The sequence below is a fragment of the Hyla sarda genome, chromosome 1 (genome assembly GCF_029499605.1).
Source record: "Hyla sarda isolate aHylSar1 chromosome 1, aHylSar1.hap1, whole genome shotgun sequence".
NCBI classification, from domain to species: Eukaryota; Metazoa; Chordata; class Amphibia; order Anura; family Hylidae; genus Hyla; species Hyla sarda.
The window spans coordinates 580576634-580588436 of record NC_079189.1 but is presented as its reverse complement, the minus strand read 5'-3'; the positions used below and the strand labels follow the sequence as shown (position 1 = coordinate 580588436).

Genomic DNA, 11803 nt, shown 5'->3' with positions numbered 1-11803 from the left:
TTAATTAAACCGCTCGGTCAATGGCGTGCGCGCAAAAAAATTCCAAAGTCCAAAATAGTGCATTTTTGGTCACTTTTTATATCATTTAAAAATGAATAAAAAGCGATCAATAAGTCATATCAATGCAAAAATGGTACCGTTAAAAACTTCAGATCACGGCGCAAAAAATGAGCCCTCATACCGCCCCATACATGGAAAAATAAAAAGTTATAGGGGTCAGAAGATGACAATTTTAAACGTATTAATTTTCCTTCATGTAGTTATGATTTTTTCCAGAAGTCCGAAAAAATCAAACCTATATAAGTAGGGTATCATTTTAATCGTATGGACCTACAGAATAAATATCAGGTGTCATTTTTACCGAAAAATGTACTATGTAGAAACGGAAGCCCCCAAAATTTACAAAACAGCGTTTTTTTTTCAATTTTGTCGCACAATTATTTTTTTTCCCGCTTCACCGTAGATTTTTGGGCAAAATGACTGACGTCATTACAAAGTAGAATTGGTGGCGCAAAAAATAAGCCATCATATGGATTTTTAGGTGCAAATTTGAAAGAGTTATGATTTTTTAAAGGCAAGGAGCAAAAAACGAAAATGCAAAAACGGAAAAACCCCCGGTCCTTAAGGGGTTAAGTGGTGCTACACAGCCCACTGGCCTGAGGGGGACATGTAAGAGAGAGAGGCATGCAACAAATCTACTATGTCATTAAAACACTGTCTCATGATATTCCTCCCTAGTATTAATTCTGCAGCCCCTTTATTTATTGTTGTTGCCCCTTTATTAGGCACATCAGTTACAATCACTCCCTGTCCTTTAAGCACATGTTTCCCCCAATTGAATGGTGGGCTCCCAGTATCCATGTCCGGGTACTGGTTTCCCATTCCCTGCCATTACCCTGAAATCAACATATTCAGGTTCACATAATTAATTAGCATTCCAGTACTTATAGAAAATGTCTTTAGATATGGTGGACACTTGTGAACCTGTGTCAATTAGTGCTTCTAACTGGATGCCTTCTATGAGGACAGTTACATAGGGGCAGGGGGTGATGTATAGTGAGAGTCCGGACATAGATTGTTCTGGGTTCAGACCTGATATCTGCGCTCTTAAGGGCCAGTCGTCGACCTCAGGGGAAATCCGTTTGAATACCAACATTGCATCTTCTAATGTCCAGATTTATTCCAATAGGTGCAGAAGGTCCTTTGAGTCCCTGGGGGCCTATTAGGCGGATTATAATGGGGATTATTTTGATGAGGGGCAGGAGCAGGTCTTTTAGGTAGGGATGGCTCATGGTTGGCCCGAGCAGCCTGACTGGCAAGTTCCTTCGCAGCCTGAGTCAATTGTTCAATGTCCTGTTTGACACATTTCTGAGGCTGTGGAGGGTGGTAAGGTATTGGTCACTGGGGCGGGAGCCAGTGATGGGGGTGGTATGGGGCCGGCCGCCGCACCCAGTGGTGCTGGCATAGGGGCTTAACTTTCTTCAGGCTCTGTCCCGGCCTCTATAACCTGTATAGCCAGTCTTTTAAAGGCTGAGAAGGACATATTGGGGTTCTGTACTGCTAACATTGTCAACTGAGCTTTGTCCCATTTGTTATGAGCCCCATCAATGACCCTGTCCATCAAAACTTTGTTACCCTGATCAGGATTAATACCGTCTAACTTTTGAACAGTCTCTAGGGCATTTTGTAAGGCTACCGCATAAGCTCTCAGTCTCACCTGGCTTTTGTTGCCTCTTGTACAACCGGAGGCATACCTCTGAGGGAGAATGTGATTCAAATACCTGGTATAACCCCTCGAAGATCTGCTCTACCGTCGCCTTCTCGGAGGCGGGCCAGATGCGGACTTCCTCAAGTGCTGGTCCTTGTAGTTGTCATGTGAGCAGCGGCACCTGTTGATTAGGGGGGGAGAGAGTAAAAGACAAACAAGCTCTGAATATTCTCCTTGAAATCCCTCAGAGTGAAGGAGTCTCTGCTGTAGGTAGGAAGGACAGGCTTTCACAGGAATACTGGTGCGGTAGCCAGGGCACCCACGTGGTTTACATGGACTGCAAGTGGGAACGGCAGGACTCCTACCGTTGGTGTAGCAGATATTCCTGCTGTTGGTGATGGAGGGGTACTTTCGCTGGGTCAGTCTGGAGAGCTGGGTGCTGACATGTTGCCAATCTCTTTAAGAAGACTTGAGTGCACTTTTGCTTTAAGAAGACTTGAGTGCTATGTCTCTTTAAGAAGAATTGAGTGTCATGTCTCTTTAAGAAGAAGTGAGTGCGATGTCTCTTTAAGAATTATTGTGTGTGCTGTTTCTTTAGGCTGTCCGGCAATAGACTGTAACGAGTACCTGCAGACTTGAGTGGGCACCGGGGGTTAACGCTGACTGCCACCGATGCTGAAGACTTATTGCAGAAAATCGTGGGTTTATGCAGAGTCTCCACTGCAGCGGGTGCTTGCCGGCATTCTGTTGAGCCAGACACTGCCACCGGAATCTCCACTATGGCTGTGCCCAGGGAACTTCCTGTGTGGTCTGGTTGGTAAATGCTTCCCCTGTGCAACACAGGCCAGAGTCTTAGTTCTGGCTCGTACACTGAAGAGGCGTCACCGCTTAGGACTGACTGGGCGGAGCTGCGACCGCTCCCACGTACGGGAAACACCGAACTCTGTTTAACCCCTTCAGGAACGGACTTGACACATTTAGTAATGACGATTAACAGTCACTCTTTCACCTTCCCCACTTCTTTTATTCGCGCCACGGTAAATTCAAACTTTAACAATACAGTCCCGTATACTTTGCTGGTACACACTTTGTCGCAACTGGATGAGATTATCTAGTAAACACAGTTCAGACTTGGGGGCAACTTGCCTTCGGCACACACCCATATTCTGTTAATTGGTGGCCTGACTTGATTTGACTGGGAGGCTGAGTGGTTAACCTCTTAAGGACCCTTGACGTACGTGTACGTCATGGAGAATTCCGGCCCCTGCCGCACGCCGGGCAGGGATCGGACCGGGATGCCTGCTGATATCATTCAACAGGCATCCCGTGCAAACGCCCAGGGGGGGTCATTAGACCCCCCCCATGTCGGCGATCGCGGCAAATCGCAAGTGAATTCACACTTGCGATTTGCGCGTTTCCGGGTCATTACGGGTCTATGGTGATCCGGTGACCTGGAATATAAGGGGGATCGCGGTTGTCTAAGACACCCACGATCCCCCTGAAGGGATAGGAGGGAGGTGGCAGGGGTGCCCCCCCTCCTATCCCTGCTATTGGTCGCCAGAAGCGACGACCAATAGCACATAAGGGGTGGGGGGATTAACTTTCGTTTTCCCCGTCCTTCCCACCCACAATAGGTGGGGCAGAACGGGGAAACGGCGGGGACCAGCGCCGAAGATCCACTTACCCATCCGGGCGGGCGACGGAGGCAGTGGGCGGTGATGTCGTGCGGCTGGATCGTACGGAAGCCGGTGAGTTGCCTAGCAACATCTGGAGGGTACAGTTTCAGACCACTGTACCGTGGTCTCTAACTGTAGCCCTCCGGATGTTGCAAAACTACAACTCCCCGCATGCCCAGACAGCTGTTTGGGCATGCTGGAATATGTAGTTTTGCAACAGCTGGAGGGCTACAGTTTGAGACCATTATACAGTGGTGTCTAAACTGTAGCCCTCCGGATCTTGCAAAACTACAACTCCTAGCATGCCCAAACAGCTGTTTGCTCTCTAGGCATGCTGGGATTTGTAGTTTTGCAACAGCTGGAGGACCACAGTTTGGAGATCACTTTGCAGTGTTCTCTTAAACTGTAGCCCTCCAGATGTTGCAAAACTGCAAATCCCAACATGCCCAAACAGTAAACAGCTGTCTCGGCATGCTGGGAGTTGTAGTTGCGTACCTCAAGCTCTTGCATAACTACATCTCCCAGCATGCCCTTCGGCGATCAGTACATGCTGGGAGTTGTAGTTTTACAACAGCTTGAGGCACACTGGTTGGAAAATGCTGAGTTAGGTAACAGAACCTAACTGAAGGTTTTCCAACCAGTGTGCCTCCAGCTGTTGCAAAAGTACAACTCCCAGCATGCACGGTCTGTCAGTACAAGCTTGGAGTTGTAGTTTTGAAACAGCTGGAGGTTTGCCCCCCCCCCCCCATGTGAATTTACAGGGTACATTCACACAGGCAGGTTTACAGTAAATTTCCTGCTTCAAGTTTGGGCTGCGGCAAATTTTTCGCCGCAGCGCAAACTCCTAGCAGCGGAAACTCACCGTAGCATGCCAGTGCGAATGTACCCTAAAAACACTACACTACACTAACACATAATAAAGAGTAAAACACAACATATACACCCCCTTAAACTGTCCCCCCCCCAATAAAAATGAAAAACGTATTGTATAGCAGTGTTTCCAAAACGGAGCCTCCAGCTGTTGCAAAACAACAACTTTCAGCATTTCTGGACAGCCACTGACTGTCCAGGCATGCTGGGAATTTAGCAACAGTGGAGGCACTCTGTTTGGGAATCACTGGCGTAGAATACCCCTATGTCCACCCCTATGCAATCCCTAATTTAGTCCTCAATAGTGTTGCTCGCGAATATTCGCAATTCGAATATTATTCGCGAATATCGCATATTCGCGAATTCGCGAATTTCGCGAATATAGCGCTATATATTCGTAATTACGAATATTTTTTTTTTTATTTATTTTTTTCTTCACAGTACACATCACAGTGATCATCCCTCTCTGCTTCCAGCTTGTGTGGTGTAAAGAAGGCTGTAATACTACTGTGTGAGACTGGCGTGCGAAAATTCGCATATGCGAAAATTAGTATATGCTAATTTTCGCATATGCTAATTTTCGCATGTGCTAATTTTCGCATACGCGAACTTTCGCATATGTGAAAATGAAACGAGGAGATAACGAATATGCGAATATTCGCGAATATATGACGAATATTCGACCATATATTCGCGAATATTCGCGAATTCGTATATGGCCTATGCCGCTCAACACTAGTCCTCAAATGGCATTGGCGCTCTCTCACTTCGGAGCCCTGTGGAATTTCAAGGAAACAGTTTGGGGCCACATATGGGGTATTTCCATACTCGGGAGAAATTGCACTACAAATTTTGGGGGGCTTTTTCTCCTTTTGCCCCTTATGAAAAGGAAAAGTTGAGGGCTACACCAGCTTGTTAGTGTAAAAAAATAAAAATGTTTACACTAACATGCTGGTGTTGCCCCATACTTTTTATTTTCACAAGCATTAAAAGGAAAAAAAGACCCCCAAAATTTGTAATGCAATTTCTCCTGAGTACAGAAATACCCCATATGTGGGCATACAATGCTCTGCGGGTGCACAACAAGGCTCAGGAGTGAGAGTGCACCATGTACATTTGAGGCCTAAATTGGTGATTTGCACAGGGGTGGCTGATTTTACAGCGGTTCTGACATAAACGCAAAAGAAGAAATACCCACATGTGACCACATTTTGGAAACTACACCCCTCACGTAATGTAACAAGGGGTACAGTGAGCATTTATGCCCCACAGGTGTCTGACAGATTTTTGGAACAGTGATCCGTGAAAATGAAAAATTTAATTTTTCATTTGCACAGCCCAATGCTCCAAAGATCTGTCAAACGCCAGCGGGGTGTAAATACTCACTGCACCCCTTATTACATTCTGTGAGGAGTGTAGTTTCCAAAATAGGGTCACATGTGGGGGGGGGAGGTCCACTGTTCTGGCACCACGGGGGGCTTTGTAAACGCACATGGCCCCTGACTTCCATTCCAAACAATTTTTTTTCCCAAAAGCTCAATGGCGCCCCTTCTCTTCTGAGCATTGTAGTGCACCAGCAGAGCACTTGACGTCCACACATGGGGTATTTCCATACTCAGAAGAGATGGGGTTACAAATTTTGGGGGGGCATTTTGTCCACTTACCCATTGTAAAAATTTTACATTTGAGGGAAAACTAGCATTTTTGTGAAAAAAAAAAATTAAATCATTTACACATCCAATTTCAACGAAAAGTCGTCAAACACCTGTGAGGTGTTAAGGCTCACTGGACCCCTTGTTACATGCCTTGAGGGGTGTATGACATGCCCCTCAAAAACAAATTCAGAAAAACTCACTCTGCAAAATCCCACTGTCGCTCCTTCCCTTCTGAGCCCTCTACTGCGCCTGCCGAACACTTGACATACACATATGAGGTATTTCCTTACTCGAGAGAAATTGGGTTACAAATTTTAGGAAGATTTCTCTCCTTTTACCCCTTGTAAAAATTCAATAGCTGGGTCTACAAGAACATGCCAGTGTAAAAAATTAAGATTTTGAATTCTCTCCTTCAAATTGCTGCTATTCATGTGAAACACCTAAAGGGTTAACAAACCTTTTGAATGTCATTTTGAATACTTTGAGGGGTGCAGTTTTTATAATGGGGTCATTTGTGGGGTATTTCTAATATGAAGGCCCTTCAAATCCACTTCAAAACAGAACTGGTGCCTGAAAAATTTAGATTTAGAAAATTTTGTGAAAAATTGGAAAATTGCTGCTATACTTTGAAGCCCTCTGATGTCTTCCAACAGTAAAAACATGTCAACTTTATGATGGAAACATAAAGTAGACATATTGTATTTGTGAATCAATATATAATTTATTTGGAATATTCATTTTCCTTATAAGCAGAGAGCTTCAAAGTAAAGAAAAAATGCTGCATTTAAAATTTTTTCATCAAATTTTGGAATTTTTCACCAAGAAATGATGCAAGTATCGACAAAATGTTACCGCTAACATAAAGTAGAATATGTCACGAAAAAACAATCTTGGAATCAGAATGATAAGTAAAAGCATCCCAGAGTTATTAATGTTTAAAGTGACAGTGGTCAGATGTGCAAAAAATGGCCTGGTCCTACAGTGAAAATTGGCTGGGTCCTTAAGGGGTTAAGGCACACACCCGTATCCTGTTCATGATGCCAAGATTGTGGTGTCCCACAGGTGTAGCGATGTGAGTGGTGGGATCAGATGGTATTAACCCCAGGGGCAAGATGTTGCTTACCCCTAGTGTTTGTGATGCCAGTGTGGTTTTAGGGTTCCAGAACACCACACGCCTGGCTTCTCTGCTATCCCAGTTGCTAGTAGTGAAATGAGTGTCCACAACCAGTTATGGTCAAACGGAGGCTTTACTGAGTATATGACAGATGGAATTATCTTCATAGCTAAGGCCAGATTTCCCAGAGAGGTGGCCAGGACCCAGAAGGACTTCGCAGCTTACTGGACCAATATACTTGTAATTAACTTGACTTGAGATTGGACTTGACTTGACTGTATGCAGGACTTGAATAGTTTCAGTGACAGCAGACAAAGACTTGAGATTTACTGGAATGACTGTAGCTTTTGGGGGTCTTCCAGATGCTGATCACTTGCACTGAGATCTCTGGTGGTTGCTGTCCTCAGTCAGGTAGCAGGTGGTAAGAGCTAAGAGCCTGAATAGTAATGGCCACCCCTTTATATAGTGGGGGGCTGGACTAAAGCCCATTGGTCAAGCTGTGGGTCATAGGTTAAGCTGGGGCTCTCTGTGACAACAAATCATGTGACTGCATAACATGTGACAGACTTACACAGGTCCTTGAGACCTCCCACTGGTCCTTTGTACTACCTATACATAAGGATACTGTCTAGACATTAATGCAACATACACAACATTATGGAACAACAGGGGGAGACCTTGCAGAGGAGCCCCCTTGTCACTGAGGGTCTCAACCTGACAAGGCCTAAGGGTTGTACAGGACCATGTCCTGTACTGGGAGATCACAGTATACTCCTATGGTTTACTTATTGTTAATATGAGGCAGGTGAGGTTACTAAATTAATAACTCTATGTGCCTCACCATATGAGCTGCATTGGCAAAAAAAAAAAATATATATATATATATTTATATACAGCAGCAGGAGAATACAGCAGCACGCATGTTGCTGTATATTTAGCCCAGCAGCCTGCACCTGCAAGCCAGGTTTTTACAATAGTTTGGAATTAATAGTGCTGGCCAACTTATTCTTTGGTTGTATTACACATACGGGGGAGTGGCTACCTCCATGTTGGCTCCTGCACCCCACCCACCTCTATTAGGTGTATATAAGGTGCCTTGGATGTTTCAGACCTTGCAATGCCTGTTGTACTGTTCACACAGAGGCATATTCACAGTGTAGGATCCGTCCCAGAATGAGGTCACCTTACCGTGGTGGGACGGTCCACGCTATTTGGCGCCAAATTTGCAAGCTAAGTACCTCATAATTTCATATCTTCATTTATTGCATTACAGCTGTATAGCTTTTCATGTTCTATCTATATACTCATGCTTTATCTATATACTCATGTTTCATACATAGTTTTGTGCTAGCAGTGTGCTGCTGTATTCTCCTGTTGCTGTATATAAGATTAAAAATATATTTTATACATTATATATACATTTGTATACATATTATAGAAATATATTTACCCTTTCTATTTGTATATATATATATATATATATATATATATATATATATATATATATAAAAATATGACAAATAAGTACAGTGGGGCAAAAAAGTATTTAGTCAGCCACCAATTGTGCAAGTTCTCCCACTAAAAAAGATGAGAGAGGCCTGTAATTTTCATCATAGGTATACCTCAACTATGAGAGATATAATGAGAAAATAAAATCCATAAAGTCACATTGTCTGATTTTTTAAGAATTTATTTGCAAATTATGGTGGAAAATAAGTATTTGGTCACCTACAAACAAGTAAGAGTCTCCTCTGTCCTCCACTCATTACCTGTATTAATGGCACCTGTTTGAACTTGTTATCAGTATAAAAGACACCAGTCCACAACCTCAAACAGTCACACTCCTAACTCCACTATGGCCAAGACCAAAGAGCTATCGAAGGACACCAGAAACAAAATTGTAGACCTGCACCAGGCTGGGAAGACTGAATCTGCAATAGGCAAGCAGCTTGGTGTGAATAAATAAACAAAAAAGCCAAAGGCTGTCTGGGCATGCTGGGGGTTGCAGTTTTGAAACTCCCAGAGGCAGCAGTGAGATCGCTTTACGGCGATTTCACTGCTGCCAATGAAGATGCCGCACTGCTGCCGGAAACTCACCTCCGGGACGCAGCGCCGCCGGGACCGCCTGGAGGACGTCGCTCGCGCCGGGACCGCTCGGGACACCGCTCGGGACACTGCTCGGACGGGTAAGTGACGCCGGGGGACGGGTCAGGGACACTTAGCAGAGCGGTGTGTGTCCCGAACCCCGTGATCGGGACTCACACACCGCGCTGCTAAGTATTCTGATAGCGAAACGCTGCTATCAGCTAGTCAGATTTGACCAGCTGATAGCAGCGATCGCTGGGGGGGTGGGGGATGAAACCCCCCGTGGTCGCATGGTAAGATGGCTGGCTATCAGTGATAACCACCATCTTACCGGGCGCTGCGGGATGCCGCGAGTAGCGGCAGTAATGTTCATGACGTACCTGTATGTCATGGGTCGGGAACACCTTGCCACCCATGATGTACAGGTATGTCATAGGTCGGGAAGGGGTTAAATGATACCCACCCCATATAGGTTTTATTTAGTTTTACTTCCTTCAAAAAATTACAACTTTTTGTGCAAAAATTTGTATGTTTATTATTGTCATATTCTGACCCCTATAACTTTTTTATTTTTCTATATACAGGGCTAGATGAAGGCAAATTTTTTGCACTGTGATCTCTAGCTTTTATCTGTATCATTTTTGTTTTGATGAGACTTTTTGATTGCTTTTTATACTTTTTTTTAGGGTATACAAAGGGACCAAAAATATGCACTTCTGGACTTTGGTATTTTTTTTTTACGTGTACGCCATTGACCATGCGGTTTCATTAACATTATAATTTTATAGTCCGGACATTTACGCACTTGGCGATACCACATATGTTTATTTCTGTTTACATTCAAATTTTTTTTAAATGGGAAAAGGGGTGGCGATTCAAACTTTTATTAGGAAAGGGGTTAATTCACATTAATTAACTTTTTTTTTTTTTTACACTTCCCCTATAGGAGACTATTATATGCAATCCTTAGATTACATACACTGTTCAATGCTATGCAATTGCATAGCATTGATCAGTGTTATCATTGCTCGATTGCTCCAGCCTGACATGGCTAACCAGAGCATAGTAGCACCGATCGGACAGCAAGGAGGCAGGTAGGGCCCTCCCATAGTCCTCTCAGCTCATCAGGACAACGCGGTTTCACTGCGGTGATAATGATCAGCCCGACAGAGCAGCATTTTTTTACATTTAGATCCCGCAATCAACCGCGATCATTGGCATTACCGCAATCGTTGATGTTTGCCATTCGCCTAGGGTACCGGCAGCTGGTGGCCTCCGAGACCATCCCGCTTTAACACGCACTCAGGAGCTCAGGGGTCATAGAAAGGAAGCGGGCGCAGGGTGTACATGTAAGCCCTGGGGTTAAAGGTTTCTTTAAATGGTACACTTATTGGTACCATCAAAAAGACTTTCAAAGGAGAAATAAAAGAGGCTATTGCTCTTGCAAAGGTTGTATGAAAGAACTAAGCTGCCATCATCAAAAACCTCTGTAGCGGTCAAAAAAACTATTTTATATAACGGTATCGATTTTATTACTTTATGTTTTTACACAGATATGAAGAAGAAATTGTTTGCTTTCCCAAAGGAGTCATTCACCTCATATGTTAAAATAGAACCAGAACTTTCTGGCCCATTTGAAGAGGCCACGGTCTGCATGAGATTCCACTGAGATCTGACCCGGCATTATTCCTTATTTTCATTATCCACTCCACATGAAGCTAATAATTTTTGTCTTTTTTATTATCCAGAAAGGAAACGTTTTTTTATAACCATAACCCAAAATATAGACCAGCATTATGAATTGCAGGAAAATAATTATACAGAATGGACAAGCATCTGTGGAACTCTTCAGTCTGGGCGGTGTGGATTGATGCAAAGAAGTACAATAAAGACAGGAAAACAAATACGAAGATCAGTGCTGACCCTATCATTATTATCGGGCAGGAGCAAGATTCCTATGGTGGAACCTTCAATAGCTTGGAGTCCTTCGTGGGAGAAATAACAGATATTAATATGTGGGACAAAGCTCTGACTGATAACAATATTATAGATTATTGTGCAGATAATGAAATAAGTGGTAATGTCATAAACTGGAACGCTTTACGGTATAAAATTACTGGAGACGTCAGTATACTTCCTTATCTAGATCCCTATCCTTGTGACCCTGTATAATGTATATTGAGTCTTACTACAGCAATGTCTATTAGGCTTCTTTCACACTGTGTAATTAACTGCTCAGTTACAAACGTACGTTAATGGCTCTATTTTTTTTTCAACTTTGCGAGCCATTAACGTCCGTTGTTGTAACGGAGTACAACGGGAGTTATAATGGGCAAAGAGGATCCCATTCACTTGAATGGGATTCCTCTAACATCCGTTATGACTCCTATTATTGCGGCCAAAGACAGCGGGAGAAAAAGACGGCGCAAGCACTCATTTTTCTCTGGCTATCTTCATAACGGCCGTCACACTACTGGGACTAAACGGTAGTGTGAAAGGAGCCTTAAAGGGAATCTGTCAGATGTTTTCAACCATTAGCACTGATGATCTTCTTTACAGAAGGCAGTAAGAGACATGTAATCATACTGTGAATAACCATGAATAATGTTGTTTGATGTCATGCCACCGCTACCTCCAGTACTGGGCTCTTCTCATTGTTTGTCTAGAGCTCTTCGTATTGAGCACTTTCCCTGCC

General features: G+C 43.7%; 1 pseudogene; it reads left to right on the top strand.

Annotated features, from left to right (window-relative positions):
- The first annotated feature begins 1290 nt into the window (after positions 1 to 1290).
- Positions 1291 to 11280, top strand: LOC130276000 (serum amyloid P-component-like; annotated as a pseudogene).
- Positions 11281 to 11803: the final 523 nt, after the last annotated feature.